We start from the raw sequence: 16502 nt of genomic DNA on the forward strand, positions 1-16502 counted from the left end.
CATCATGGGCAGCGTTTTCACCTCTGGAATCAAAGACCACTGAACACATCTGCGTTTAACTGCTTTTGACTTTTCCTCTCCACCTTCCAGAAAGTACCAATTCCCTCGTCTTTTGAATCTTGGAAAATGTCTACAAGTTTTGCCCTGGGCTGCTGAATAATTCACACACACTCCATGACTTCCTCCACAGATCCTTGGTCCCCAGTGTAGAATCATCTGCAAAGGTGAAACACCCGCTGCCAGGGACTTTAGTTTCCTGGCCTAAGTCTGAGACTATGACACCTCCTCCTTTCTCCTGCCCCATTTCCCACACCCAGCAACTACAAAAGTTCCGTTACTGCCCGGATGCTAGTCGTTTCCGGCAGAAAACCCAACCTATTTGTGGCTCCAGTCAGTGTCAGAGCTTGTGACAGTGGCGCCGCCAGGTGGGCTCTGAGGGCTGTCACAGGAGCTGTGGGTGTCACAGGAGGCGTGGGTGGCGTCAGATAGGACTGGAAGTGCTGGGGGGAGGGCTGTCTAGGGCCTCCGCCCTGAGGCCTGACTGAGCCACCTCATGCCGCCCGCCATCTCCCGCACCCGAGAAACCCTACTAGGGAAGATGAGGTGCCCCGGGCGGAATGACCATCCTCCCAAGATGTCGGTTCCGGTAGAGACTCTCCCAAGGCACCAACCACCTGGTTTGACGAAAGTCACCGAAGAACCTTGGAAAGCCTGCCTCTTCTCGGACTGGCATGCCCACATAGACTCAGGGTACGTGCACCTGGTGTTATTGTTGGCGAACGATGACTTGCTCACTGACACTGCGTATATACCCAGCGAGTCCAAGGACTCAAAGGCCGCTGCAAGTAGCTTGAGGGACCTGAGTAAGTTTAACGGATTTACTGCTAGTTAAGCACTGATGTAAGATCTTTACACAGGGGTGTTGGGACATGGATTTCAAGTTTCTCAGAGGTACAGTGAGTTGACTGGGGTTTGTGGGGAAGTGATGCAATCATTTAGTGTCTGGGATGAAAGATGGGAAGGAACCCTGGAGTAAGTGACCCAAAGTCTTTAGGGTGTTGGGTATCTGTGAGCATGAGGAAGGAATCACTGCTGGGTGAGTGATAAGTCTGTGACATGTGGTCTTGGGTTCATTTTGTGTGTTTTGAAGTCTATGGAATCAGATCTGCGTCATGTAGGAGTCAGTAACAAGTGAACAAGTTTCTGAAATACTATTTAAAAATTTGTTTTAACTTGGCTGGTCCTTATGTATCTTGCCTTAATTTCTGCCCTTGATTATATCTGCCCTTTCATTATTTCTTTGGTTTTTTTCTTAATATTTTATTCTTACTTATATATTTAGAAGTGCTAAGGATTGAACCCATAGCCTTGAACATACTAGTTAGGTGCTCTCTCTTAGCAGTGTCTTGTTCTTACTTTTACTCTTTGCTTTTGTAGATTTTTGAGACAGTCTTTTTGGCCCAAATGGCTTGTAACTCTGTATAGTCCAATCTGACCTCCAACTTGGGATCCTTTGTCTCAATACCCCGAATGCTGGGATTACAGACATGTGTCCCACAACTGGCTTATGTTGCAAGTTGTCGTTATTGTTATTGTTATTGTTTGTGATGTATGTGTGAATGCTTGCATGCATGCCACTTTACATTTTGCTCCTCATCAGGGAGGCTGGCAGCATCTCTTTGACTCCACCTTTCTGTTCCCCTAATTCTCCTCTCTGCTAGTCCCACCTATACTTCCTGCCTGGCTACTGGCCAATCAGTGTTTTATTTATCAATCAATCATAGCAACATATATTTACAACATACAGGACATCCCACAACAATAATTTGTTCTTCTGATATATATATATTCCCTCTAAAGAATAAATTGACTTTGAAGATACTTTTAAGTTTTAAAATAAATAGAGCTAGTGATACTGTTATTTTTTTGGCATTTTCTTTAACATTCTTGAATATTATTTTATTTTATCTATTTAATGTTTTTTTTTTATACAGGGCTTCTCTGTGTAACAGCCCTGGCTGTCTTAGAACTTGCTTTGTAGACCATGCTGGCCTTGAACTCAAGAAATCCACCTACTTCTGCCTCCCAAGTGCTGGGATTAAAGATGTGTGCCACCACACCTGGCCAGGTTTTTTTAAGTGTGTGTGTGTGTGTGTGTGTGTGTGTGTGTGTGTGTGTGTGTGTGTGTATTATGGTAAGACACATAGAAGTCTGAGGACAACTTGCAGAAGTTGAGAGTAAAGATCATTATCCAGATTCTTTGGTCAAATTTTCTGCCAGATGGGACCCTAATGTGGGGTTTGAAAAAAATAGCTTTGAACACAGATGATATGGTATATATAGTCCAGCAAAACTGCAAGACTAGGGTGTATTCAAGGGTTGGAGGATTTCCAGAGGAATTTTGATTAGTAGGAACTTGGCTGGACATTTCAAAATTATTTGGCAGAGCATCTTATCTTATCAGGGAACATTCAAGGTGTGAGTAAAACTCCATAGAGTAGGGAGCATGTCAAATTCCAGAAACAGGTTAAAGCATGGCCAACTTGAATTTTGCAGCAAACAGAAGAACTTTCTTTGACTTTTTGGCAAAATGTCTTCCATCCTTAAGATGGAGTCAGAATGATCCATCACTCTCCTTCTACCATATGGATTCTGGTTATTGAACTATCAACTGGCTTGGTGACAAGTGTATTTACCCAGTGAGATGTCACGGGTCTTCTCACCTCCTTTTTCTTGAGACAAAGTTTTTCTACATATACTGTGATGGCTATTCTTGGTTGTCAACTTGACTACATCTGAAACTAAAACCCCAAAATGTAGGACACACCTATGAGGGATTTTTTCTTTAATTCGAAGTAGGAAGATCCACTTGTAATCTGGATCTTTGAGGTAGGAAGACATGCCTTTAATCTAGATCTTTAATTCAGATCATTAATCCAGATCTAAACTGGGCCACACCTTCTGCTGGAAGCTTATATAAGGACATGGAAGAAGAAAGATTTTGCTCTTTGCCTGCTTGCCCAAACCTTGCTAGAAAGTCCATTTCTTCATTGGCGTTAGAGCCTACTTCTTCAGGATTCCATTGTATACTGAAGACCTGCTGAGACTTCTACCCTCATGGACTGAGCAACTACTGGATCCTTAGACTTTCCATCCACATCCAGCTGTTGTTGGATTAGCTGGACCACAGTCTGTAAGTCATTCTAATAAATCCCCTTTCTGTATTTATGTAGAGATTCATTTTTTAAGTTCTGTTAGTTTAGAAAACCCTGACTAATACATATACATACATACATATATACATACATGCATACATGGTTGTTCTGTGTAGGTAAAGGTAGCCTCAAAGTCATGATTCTCCTGCCTCAGTGTCTCGAGTGCTAGGATTATAGATATATACTACAATACCTGGCCAACATTTCTTTTTTTTTCTGAACATAAAAACAAGTTATAATTTAAAAGTCCAGGGTTATTTTAAACAGTAAAATATTTTCTCTGTAGAAAATAGTATAAATGATAACATTTCCCAATAAGCCCTTTTAAGCCAGATAGCTGTATTATACATATAAATACTGATTAGATTCTGGGATACAGAAGAGACCTATCTTCATCTGTTCAGAGAGCTATGTTTTACTTAAGTTGTGTAAGTGCTATTCCTTCACCGTTTGATTTATAGCAGACATTTTTCTATAAATTAATCCATAATCTAAGAAGATTTTAGTCTCCCCTCCTGAAAGTACGGCCAGCATTTTCTTTCATCAGCTTGATATAGTACAAATTCTTTTCCTAATAGTGAAACAACATTTCTTCTTTTAAATATGATAAAACTGAGGGCTGAAGAGATTGTCCAGACTTTAGGTAAAGTGATTGCTTGAAAGTGTGATGACCTGAGTTTAGATCCCCAAATCCCATGTAAATAGATGGTTGGGAAGTTGGGTGTGGTGAACAAGCCTTTAATCCCAGCATGTGGGAGGCAGAAGCAGGGATATTTCTGTGAGTTCAAGGCCAGTCTGGTCTACATAGTGAGTTGCAGGCCAGCCAGTGCTACATAGTAAGACCCTGTCTCAAAAAGCAAACCAAAACCAATCTGCCAACCAAAATAAACAAAACAACCTCCTCAAACAAACCACAGTACATACTTTTGTTCTATTTCCATGGAGAAAATCTATTGATTTTGTAATTTTATTTCTTAATCAATCTAATTATCAAATTCTAATATGAAAGCTAGTTGCTTTTTATAGTTTGTGGCTTTTCCTGGACATTATATCACATTCTGTTAAAAGTGATACTCAGTCTTCTTTTCAAATGTTTATTCTAATTATGTCATGTTCTATTGCATTAGCTATTAGTGTTCAGAGCAATGTCGAGTAGTACTTGTAATGTCAAGTAGCACTTGTAAGAGAATATTACTATTTATTGCTGATGTTAATGAAAATAATGAACATTTTTATTTGAAAGTTAAAGGTAATTGTTTATTCATTTATTGATTTATTCATTCAACAAACATCTATTGAATATCTGCCACATGCCAAGACACCAGGTTTGAAACACTGTTCAGCCACTTACTAGCACTATTGAGTTCACCTATCATAAAATTTGTCTATCATATATCATGGAGAGGTTTTACCCTTTTCACAAATTTTTGAGTGCATTATACCAATGTTACCTATAGATAAAGTATTGTCTTGTGTAGCTGGAGAGTTTCTCTCCAGCTCCTGCCAAGCCCTGGCAGTCTCGCAGCCCACTTATAAAATAAACACACAGACGCTTATATTATTTAAACTGTTTGGCCTAATGGCTCAGGCTTCTTGCTATCTAGTTCCTATATCTCAAATTAACCCATATCTATTAGTCTATAAGTTGCCATGTGGCTCGTAGCTTACTGGTACCTTACATCTCGCTTTACATGGCGGCGGTTGGCAGCATCTCCCTGCCTCAGCATTCCACTTCCCAGAATTCTCTCTCTTTGTCCTGCCTATACTTTGTGGTGGTATTTTGTTCCCCAAAATATTGTGTACCCTAATAAACTTATCTGGGGTCAGAGAACAGAAAAGCCACTAGATACTTAGGATAGGCAGTGGTAGCACATGCCTTTAATCCTAGCATTCCAGAGGCAGAGATCCATGTGTTCAAGGATACAGCCAAGCGTGGTGACTCACACCTTTAATCCCAGAAAGCAAGCCTTTACTCCCAGGGAGTGGTGGTAGAAAACAGAAAGGTATATAAGGCGTGAGAACCAGAATCTAGAAGCTTTTAGCTGGTTAAGCTTCAGGCTTTCCAGCAGCAGTTCAGCTGAGAGCCATTGGGATGAGGACACAGAGGCTTCCAGTCTGAGGAAACAAGACCAGCTGAGAGGAATTTGCACTTAGCATTGGATTGTTGGGAGCTCCTTTCAGGTTGTTTTGAGCATATAGAAATTAACTGGCAGCCGGGCGGTGGTGGCGCACGCCTTTAATCCCAGCACTCGGGAGGCAGAGGCAGGCGGATCTCTGTGAGTTCGAGGCCTGCCTGGTCTCCAAAGCGAGTTCCAGGAAAGGCGCAAAGCTACACAGAGAAACCCTGTCTCGAAAAAAAAAAAATTAACTGGCTAAACTGTAATGGAGAAAAATAAAAATGCCCGAGGCCAAGGGAAGATGCTTCAGTCCTTCGAGGCTGAACCCCCCTGCAGCCATGAAAGACTAGATTCATTCTTAAGATGCCTCTGAATCTTCATTCCATGGATCTGCGTGAACCCATACACCTGTGTCGTGACCACACAGCTATACAAAGTAATCTCCTTGTCCTCTAGAAATTAGTAAAATGCATAAAGAAAAAGAACAAACAAATAAATCAATAAAAATAGACAGTTTTGGAATGGGCCTCCCACAATGGACAAGGTAGTGTTTTCAGCAAGTGGTGTTAGATCATCTCAAATTATAACCAATCTATAAATAAATTCATATTTCTATTTCTCTACATATTATGTCCTCTTCTCCCAAAAAGGATGAGCATTGAACTCAGAGCCAGGCTGTATGGACAGGGCTCCAGTAACAATACCACACACCAAAAACCCTTCCTAGATTTGCTTTTTTTTTTAACAATACAACTTCAAAAAATTATGTATTATCATTAGAGAAGTATGCAGATGTGTGTGATGTCAGAAGACAATTTTATGTAGTTGGTTCTCTCCTTCCATACTTAAATGGATTCAGAGGATCAAACTTAGGTCTTTAGAGTTGCACAGAAAGTACTTTTACCACTAAGACATCTTGCCAACACATTAGTAAAACATTTACAAGAAAGCATTAAACATCTTTATGACTTTGCTATAGATAAAGATTTTCAGAAAAGACATGAATACCAACCACAAAAGGAAAATAATAAAAGACTATGGTATACTTTTGCACAATTCTTTGCATTGTTATGTACACTTGATAGGAAACGATTATGTAAAAAATCGTATTTGTCACCTCCTATAGTTCATGTTGACCTTTTAAAACTTGCTTGTTTAACACATGTCCTTTTTTGTAATATTGAGGCTTGAACCTAGAACATTGTATATGCTATGCAAGTGCTCTACCATTGAGCTACATCCCCAGCTCCCATTTATCAAATTTTCAAATACACTAAAATAGTAACTGTAATCCTTCTATACATAGAAATCTACAGTTATGCATAACTACAGGCGTGTACCCTTTGACCCACAGCTCACCATTTCCTTCCTTTTACTGCCCCTTAGTCTCTACACAGCAAAAGAAAGAATGAATAAAATTAAAAATCAGCCTATGGATCAGGAAAAAGATTATAAGCCAAATATCTGATAATGGGTAAAATCCAGACTATATAAGCAACTCATGAAATACAGTATCAGAAAACCAAATAACCTGAGTGTAAAACATGTAAAAGATCTGAATTCACATTTTTCCAAAGAAGATGCAAATATGATCAAGAGGTACGTGAAAGGGTTTTTTTTGGTTTGGTTGTTTGGTTTTTTGTTTGTTTGTTTGTTTGTTTGTTTGTTTTTTGAGACAGGGTTTCTCTGTGTAGTTTTGGTGCCTGTCCTAAATCTCGCTCTGTAGACCCGGCTAGCCTTGAACTCACAGAGATCTGCTTGGCTCTGCCTCCCAAGTGCTGGGATTAAAGGTGTGCATCGCCACCGCCCAGCCGAAAGGGTATTTTTATGGTGAAAAAAAATATGGCCGGGCAGTGGTGGCGCACGCCTTTAATCCCAGCACTCGGGAGGCAGAGGCAGGTGGATCTCTATGAGTTCGAGGCCAGCCTGGGCTACCAAGTGAGTTCCAGGAAAGGCGCAAAGCTACACAGAGAAACCCTGTCTCAAAAAAACCAAAAAAAAAAAAAATATGTATTTAGAATTAGCCAGCTGAATTCAGTTTGGACGATCCCAATTTTGTTGGCAACATCCAGAGCATCATAAACAGGAGCCAACTGAATACGTGCCTTCTCCTCTGCATCAGGTCTTATAAGGATATTGACTTTGGCCACACCAGTGTCATAGAGTTTCTTCACAGCCTATTTGATCTGGTGCTTGTTGCCCTTGGCATCCACAATGAATGCGTTGATTCTATCTTCCTCACGGCTGACTCAGTAGTCAGGGAGAATTGGATGATGGCATAGTGGTCAAGCTTGTTTCTCTTGGGTGCAATCTTTCAAGGGTATTTGGGCTGCCTCTGGAGCGGCAAGGTCTTGGGCAGCCAGAAGATGGGTGACATGCAGATCATTTTGTGGCCATGGATACTTTTTGGCACTGCCTTGTTGGCATTCAAGACTTTCACATTGGCTTCGGCTTGGTGAGGGGCAGAAGCTTTCTTCTTAGCTTTTGGTACCATCTGGGCTAATTGATTATAAAAAGGTATTTAATGTCACTATTTATCTGGGAAGTACAAACCAAAAGTTTGTACTTTTGTGAGACACTATCTCACACTTGTTAGGATAGCAGTTATAAAAATGATTAGGAGAAAATAACAAATGTTGGTGAAAGTGTGAAGAAAAGAGAACATTTGTACATGCTGTTGGAATTTGGTACATAATGCAAAATAAAGAAAAACTGGGCATGGTGAACATTCCTGTAATCTCAGCACTTAAGAAGTGGAGGCAAACTCAGGCATGGTGGCACACAACTTTAACCCCAACACTTGGGAGACAGAGGCAGGCAGTTCTCTGTGAGTTTGAGGCCACCCTGGTCTACAAAGCAAGTTCCAGTACAGCAAGGGTTACAGAGAAACCTGTCTCCAAAAAAAATTTTTTTAAAAGAGGAGGAGGAAACCAGGCGGTGGTGGCGCACGTCTTTAATCCCAGCACTCGGGAGGCAGAGCCAGGCGGATCTCTGTGAGTTCGAGGCCAGCCTGAGCTACCAAGTGAGTCCCAGGAAAGGTGCAAAGCTCCACAGAGAAACCCTGTCTCGAAAAAAAAAAGGAGGAGGAGGAAAGAAGAGGAGGAGGAGGGAAAAGCTGGAGAGATGGCTCATTGGTAAGAGCACATACTGCTTTTCCAGAGGACCAGAGTTTGATTCCCAGAAACCACATTGGAGTGATTCACAACCAACTGTAACTAATTCCAGCTCCAAGGGATCTGACTCCTGTAGCCTTTGTGGGCATGTGCACACACATACACATGCTCACACAATAGACACACATAATTAGAAATAATACAAAACTGTTTTTTAAAAGTGGAAGGAAGAAGACTGGGAGTCTGAGGCCAGATGGAGCTATAGAGTGAGATGAGAACCTTGCTTACAAAAAGAAAAAAAAAGAGGAAAGAAAAGGAAGGCAAAGCAAAAGAAGAAAACAAATCCAAGGAATATGGAATAAGTTAAAAACTAGAAATACCTGCCAGGTGGTGGTGGCACACACCTTTAATCCCAGTACTCTGGAGGCAGAGGCAGGTGGATCTCTGTGAGTTTGAAGCCAGCCTGGTCTACACAGTGAGTTCCAGGACAGCCAGCACTACACAGAGAAACTCTGTCTTGAAAAACCTAAATAAATAGAAATACCTTTATATATATATATATATATATATATATATATATATATATATATAATTCCAAAGGAAATGAATCAATATATTGAAGATACTGGTGCTATCCTGTTTATCTTGGCACTATTTACAATAGCTAAGATATAGAATCAACCTGAGTATACACTACCAAATGGATAAAGAAAATCTGAGGTGTGTACCAAGTGATATGAAATAGTATTTGTGCCTGCCAAGTCTGTGTCAGGTTTAATTCATTTCTTTTTTGTTGTTGTTGTTTTTGTTTTTTATTTTTTATTTTTCAAGATAGGGTCGCTCTGTGTAACAGTCCTGGCTGTCCCAGAACTTGTTTTGTAAACTAGGCTGGCCTCAAACTCACAGAGATCTGCCTGCCTCTGCCTCCCAAGTGCCAGGATTAAAGGAATGCGCCACCGCTGCACAGCAGGTTTAACTCATTTTATGCATTCACATGGTTATCAGAATCCTCAGGAAAATAATATATTAAAAAATTAATTATGGAGTCTGGAGAGATGGCCCAGTGGTTAAGAGCACTGGCTGCTCCTCCAGAGAGTCTGAGTTCAATTACCAGCAACCACATGGTGGCTTACAACCATCTGTAATGGGATCTGATTCCCTCTTCTGGTGTGCTTCAGGTCATTCACATACATAAAATAAATATTAATAAAATAATACAAAAATTAATTATGAACAAGTCCAGCGAGGAGCCTATTTCTTACTGTATTTGTCTAATCAGGAGGGAGAAACCACACATTATTTTGAATGAAGAAAATTTAACAAAGATTTTTAGATATAGTGAGATTGCTGTAACAAAATATTAGCTAATAAAGAACCCTAAACAATAAAGAAATAGTAGACACAAGGCATAGTCAATTTCTCTAGGGCCATGTGTCAGTCAATTATCTATTAATGGACTAATATACTTCCCTAGGAGTAACATAAAGGAAAGAAGCATATTTATATGAAAGTTTTAGGGACTGAAAGTCCAAGATCAGGCTATCCCATAGATTCAACTTTTGGTGAGGGTTTCTTCGGCTCAGTTGCCATATGGCAGATGGCATCAAGGTAGGAAAATATTTGTGAGGGAGCTATCACATGGTAAATAGGAAGTGGTAAACTGGGAGAAACCAAGAAGTGATCATTCTTGCTCTTTTATAATAATCGTCTTGTGAGGACCATCCAGGGTTCCATGAGAACTACTTTAATGCCTTTCAGGATAGGTCCCCCAAGTGATCTGGTCACCTCCCACTAGGCTCCAGTTCTTTAAGGCCTACCACTTTGTAGCCTGGTGTAATGGTGCATACTTATTGTCTTAGTTGGAGTTTCTATTGCTGTGAAGAGACATCATGACCATGCAACTCTTATAAAGGAAAACATTTAATTGGGGCTGGCTTACAGTTTTAGAGGTTTAGTCCATTATCATCATGCCAAGACATGGGAGTGTGCAACAGACATGGTACTGGAGAAGGAGCTGAGAGTTCTACATCTTGATTTATAGGCAGCGGAAGGAGTCTGTGTTCCATTGGCCAGACTTGAGCTTATAAGACCTCAAAGCCCACCTCCACAGTGACACACTTCCTTCAACAAGGCCACCCTTATTCCACAAGGCCACACCTCTTAATAATGCCATTCTCTATAGGCAAAGCATTCAAATATGAGTCTGTGGGGGCCATACCTATTCAAACCACCACTCCTATAATCTCAGTACTGAGGAGTCTAAGGCAAAGGAATCATAAATGTGAGATGAGCTATATATATCAAGAGCCTCTCTCAAAAAAAATTAATGGTCTGTAACCTCAATACCATCATGCTGAGGGCCAAGCTCAAAAATACAATTCATTGGAGGATACCCTTAAACCACAGCATGCTGGACAGGGTACCCAGGGAAAAGCCTCTATTTCCTGGGGTGAAATCTAAACCTTGTTGGGCAGAGCCATGGCTCACGAGTAGCAAAAGAATTTCTGTGGTGCTATACTATCAGAACTTGCTGGAAATCTGCCCTCAGGTTCCAGAGAAAGCTCTTTATGGAGCAGTATTACACTAGAATTATTTTATTACAAATCATCTGAGAGGCACATCATAGTAAGGTGTTAGTTAGGTAGTGCTGGCTGCAGCATGATATAGAAGCTTGCTACTAGAAAAAATACTAACACCATACATACCAGCTAGGTAACTGGGAAGTCATATGAGCTGCAGTAGCTGGGTACTGGAGAAGTCACCCATGTTTGTAAAAGCTGAGCTTAACAGAGGAGCCACCCACATCACAAGACTACAATGCCAGGGATGCTATGGAAGCCAGACAGTAGGAGACTGCAGGATCTGAATGCTAGACAAGGTGTCCAGATTAGAAGAACCTGCTGAGTGAGTCACCCAAGAGCAAGGAATGACTGCAGTGTCTCCCACTGACAAAGCTTTAACACTGTGCCTTTAATCCCAGCACTCGGGAGGCAGAGCCAGGCGGATCTCTGTGAGTTCAAGGCCAGCCTGGGCTACCAAGTGAGTTCTAGGAAAGGCGCAAAGCTACACAGAGAAACCCTGTCTCGAAAAACCAAATATATATATATATATATATATATATATATATATATATATATATATATATAATGTATTGAATTTAGTAAAATGTAGGTATGTATTTTATTCTCTTTCAGAAGGATTTTTAAAGAATGTATTTAGAATTAAAGGAGTATATATATTTGGAAAAGGAAGAAAACTGCCTGAAATAGTTCTTTCTGTTGCAACACTCAACTGTGCCAAATCATATGCCAGTACGAGAGGTATAATGTCTGCTTTATAAATTTATACCCAATATTACCTACTTAGAAATATGTGGGTTGGGGATTTAGCTCAGTGGTAGAGCACTTGCCTAGCAAGCACAAGGCCCTGGGTTCGATCCTCAGCTCAAAAAAAAAGAAATATGCTGAATATTGAGGATAAAACATTTGAATATGTATATAGGAGCTAACAACAAAGTAAATATAGATATATACCCTCTACTGTATGGGAATTATGAGATGAATAGGTCCAGTTCATAAGTTAACCCTTGTTCTAGTAGGTCATTAAGGAACCATGTTTCAAGTTATTGTTCTGCCATTTCCTAGAGCATTGTTGTAGGCTGTACCATTAGTGTTGGGTCAGTCCAATGGGAACCAATAAAAGGGAAGAGTAGAGATTTGCCTACTGTATGAAGGTCTGTGTGGTGATTTAAAAGAAAATGGCCCCCAAAGGGAGTAGCAATATTAGGAAATTTGGCTTTGTTGGAGTAGGTGTGGTCTTATTGGAGGAAGTGTGTCACTGAGGAGACAGACTTTGAGGGTTCATATATGCTCAAGCCACGCCCAGTGAGACAGTCTACTTCCTGTTGCCTGCATATCAACATGTAGCAGCTCCTCTCCACCATCATGTCTGCCTGCATGCCACCATGCTCCCCACTATAATGGGGAGCTACTAAACCTCTGGAAATGTAAGCCACCCCAATTAGATATTTTTCCTTTATAAGAGTTGCCATGGTCATGGTGTTTCTTCATAGCAATAGAAACCTTAACTAAGACCGTCTGCCTGGAATAAATAGTATGTGCCACTCTGTTCACACTCCATGATTGAAAAAAAAAGTGATTGGGCAGTGGTGGCGCACACCTTTAATCCCAACACTTGGGAGGCAGAGGCAGGTGGATCTCTGTGAGTTTGAGGCCAGCCTGATCTACAGAGCGAGTTCCAGGACAGGCTCCAAAGCTACACAGAGAAACTCTGTCTTGAAAAAAGAAAAAAAAAAGTGAAACTCTTAAGTGTAGACCCAACTACATTCTGTTAGCATGAAAGAAGAGGAGAAAATATCTTGACACAAGGTTTGCAGATTCTGCCTTGCCTGCCTTTCCCTCTCTCCCCTTATTAGCATCTTGATCTTCAGCATATTATATAACTACTCTGCCCCAGTTTTCTCATCTACAAACTACAATTGATATTGACCTCCACTTCATAGGGCCCTCACTTAGCACAGTGTCTATTGTATCATATGTGAAATTAAATAATTTGCATATATTAAATGTCCCATAAAAATTGTATTATATTATTGGCATTATTACTATTAATACTATTATTATCATATTGTCTCTTCTATTTCTCTGTGCTCGTCATATCTGACTACATGGACTCCTGTCCTAATTATTCTTTGTCATTTTTACTTTTTAGTTGAGGATATTAGGGAAACAACAGAATTTTTGGAGACGTTTAATTCAGTGGAATTAAATAGTGGTGAAGGATTTGATCAGTCTACAGGAAAAGATTCATTGTGTTCCATTATAGAAGAAATGTATCAAGATAATGACCAGCTAGAAAAGATACCAGAAAAATTGGTTTAATTCTTTAAGTCATCATGTTAAGGAACTGATTAAGGACAGAGGCTGTGAATGTTAAAATATTGAGAAAAAAAAAGAATGCATGAAACTACCAAGCTTGTCCCTTCAGTTAAAAGGTTCCATAATTGTGACAAATTTGCAAAGTTTGGAGCATACATTAAACTTATATAATCCTAATGGAAGAAACCAACAAACTCTTGATTATTACTAAAACTCTTATGCATGTTTATAATGAAAAAGAGAAAGTGGGCCAGAAAAAAAGTACAAAGTTTGTAGAGAAAAGCAGCACTAGGAAGCTTAAGGTTACAGCCAAGGCTTGTACCGAAAGAGAGGCTGAAACTATTGAGAAGATTAGTCCTCCTGGTCTTCAGTGGAACAATGGAAAGGGTGTCCTCGACGAAAGACCCTACCCACCTAAACTCCAGCTTGTGAAAGGAGAAAACCTTAAAAGTTTGCTTCTAGAAAGTAGTTGCTTCAACATACAAAAACTACTGCTAATGTGGTCAAAGAGGGGGAGGGTCCATCCCAAGCTGGCAGCTGAACTAGGCAGTGCTGTCTATGTGGTACTTTGTACTATGTGGCTTTTGAGACCTAAAAGATGCAAGAGTGAATGAGTCATGCTTTCTTCCTCTACTGTTTCAGAGTTACTGGGGCCAAGCAACAGGTGGCAAGGAATCTCTGTGTGGCCCTGAAAGGGCAGGAGGCCTTTTGAAACCATGTGTGAAGCTGTGAACCTAAAGCCTGCATTGCGGTGGAGAGCTCAAGATGCTGAAGATACCAGAACCATGAGACATCTGCCAAGGACAGCTGTGTACAAGGAGTGGAACCAGCACAAGAGGGAGATGTAAATTGCAGGCAGCAAAGCTGGAGAGAGCTAGGTTATCTAACCCTTTGCACCTAAAGTTCCAGACATTAAACATGGAGCTATAGGAGTTGGTGTTTGCCCTATTGGGTTTTAGTCTTGCTTTGGTCAAGTATCTCCACAATCTGGCCCCCATTCCTCCTTTAAAGAACAGGACTATAGAAGGACACAAGGTTACTTTGGCGAGTGACAACAATGTCTACTATATTGGCTAAGATGATGTCTCACAAATGTATCTACGTAAAAAAAAAAAAGAACAGGACTATATAGTCTGCCATTTTATGTTGGAAATATATACTTGCTTTTTATTTTACAGGGAGGTACAGTTAAGAGATTGCCTTGAGTCTCAGAAGAAACTTTGCTTTTAAATAATGATTGCACTGTAAAAGACTAGAGAGACTTTTATAGTAGGACTAAGTGCATTTTGCATTATGATATGGCCATGAGACTATAGGGACAAGGAAGTGGAATGTGGTGGTTTAAATGAGAAATGTTCCCCCATGGACTCAGGTATTTGAATAATTGGTCCCCAATTGATGGTGCTGTTTGAGGGGATGTTATGAAATCTTTATATGGTGTGACCTTGGTGGAGGATGTATGTCCCTGGGGGCAGGCTTTGAGAACTTAAAGCTTCACCTGACATCCGGTTCACTCTCTGCTTTGTGTTTGCAGATGAGAATGTGATCTCTCAGCTTCCTGCTCTGGCCAATTGCTGACATGCCTTTCTCACCAGTATGGATGATCCCTCTAGAACCATAAGCTCAAATAAACTCTTCCTTCTATAAGCTTCTCCTGGTCACTGTATTTTATATGCCAACAAAAACTGACTAGCACACCTGGAAACCACAGTCAAGTCCACAACAGCTATGCCATAGTTGGAAAGAGGAGTGCCTGGTGCTGCAACCACTGTACAGGGGAAGTATGTTTAAAAGACTATGGCTTGAGCAAGAAGGCAAGCAATGCCAAGTACTCTTCAGTCAATTTGAAATACAAGTTTCAACCTCCCCACAGCTGAGATGCAGTTATGTGCACAGGGAGACCCTTTAATTTTTTTAAGTACTGGGGGTGGGACAGAGGGCTTCATGTGTGCTAGTTGGGAACTCTACCATAGAATTGCTTTTTAAAGAACTGATATATATATATATATATATATATATATATATATATATATATATATATATAATCAGTTTATATATCATATATATAAACACATATGTATACTTTCTCTTAGACATTTTCACAATATTCATAAGAGAAAAGGCATTCTAACATACAGTTGTGTTTTGGCATCTGAATATACATGAAGTACTGGGAATGGAAGCCAGTACCTTACACTTGCTAGGCAAGTACCCTACCACTAAATTACACCTTCAGCACTGAAATATTTTGATGAAATTATCATATATAGAGAGAGGGCATATATCATTAAGCATACAGCTTAACATATTCTTGTAGGTGATATCACACCTAGCAAGTGATCTTGGGTAGTATGAGAAAGCAGGCTGAACAAGCCATTGGGAGCAAGCCATTAAGCAGAGTTCCTCCATGGCCTCTACTTCAATTCTTGTTCCTGGTTTGAGTTCTTGCCTTGGCTTCCTCTGATGATGTACTGTAGCCTGTAAGTCAAATAAATCCTTTCCTCCCCATGTTGCTTTTGGTCATAGTATTTTATCACAGCAATAGAAAGTAAACTAACAACCATCCCAATGTTTGATTTTATTAGTCTTTTTTTTCTTGAATGACTAGGGATGAAACCCAGGGCCTCATGCATGCTATGTGTTTCACCACTTAACTACAGCTCTAGCTGATATCAGTCTTTAATTGTAGCTATTGTAGTACATACAGTGATACTATAATGTTGATTTACATTATCCTAATGATTGTGGGTCTCTTCTGAACTTCTTTGACAAACCATTGTTCAGATCTTTTATCTGTTATTATTTTGTTTCTTCTTTTCTCGTTGCACACCAAAGTTTCTTTACATACTTTTTGTTCATTGGTGATTTTGTTGTTGTTGTTTTTGAGATAGGATTTCCTAGTGTTTCTCTGGCTGTCCTGGAACTCACTATGTAGACCAGGCTGGCCTCAAACTCAGAGATCAGCCTAACTCTGCCCCTAGAGTGCTGGATTAAAGGTGTGCACTACCAGGCCTGGATCTTTATATACTTTCAAAGTAAGTCCATTATCCAACCTATTGTCCTGCTTCTTTTCACTACTCTTCTTTCTTTCTTTCGTTTTTCTTTTTCTTTTTCTTTTTCTTTTTCTTTTTTTTTTTTTTTTTTTTTTTGAGGCAGGGC

The 16502-nt window shown here is 40.1% G+C and overlaps 1 long non-coding RNA gene across 1 annotated transcript; it reads left to right on the forward strand.

Annotated features, from left to right (window-relative positions):
* Nucleotides 1-385: 385 nt before the first annotated feature.
* On the forward strand, nt 386-14990 carry LOC131899317 (uncharacterized). The gene is made up of 2 exons (XR_009376077.1): nt 386-750; nt 13986-14990. It is a non-coding gene; the product is annotated as an uncharacterized LOC131899317 (long non-coding RNA).
* Nucleotides 14991-16502: the final 1512 nt, after the last annotated feature.

This window comes from Peromyscus eremicus, chromosome X (assembly GCF_949786415.1).
Source record: "Peromyscus eremicus chromosome X, PerEre_H2_v1, whole genome shotgun sequence".
Classification (NCBI taxonomy): Eukaryota; Metazoa; Chordata; class Mammalia; order Rodentia; family Cricetidae; genus Peromyscus; species Peromyscus eremicus.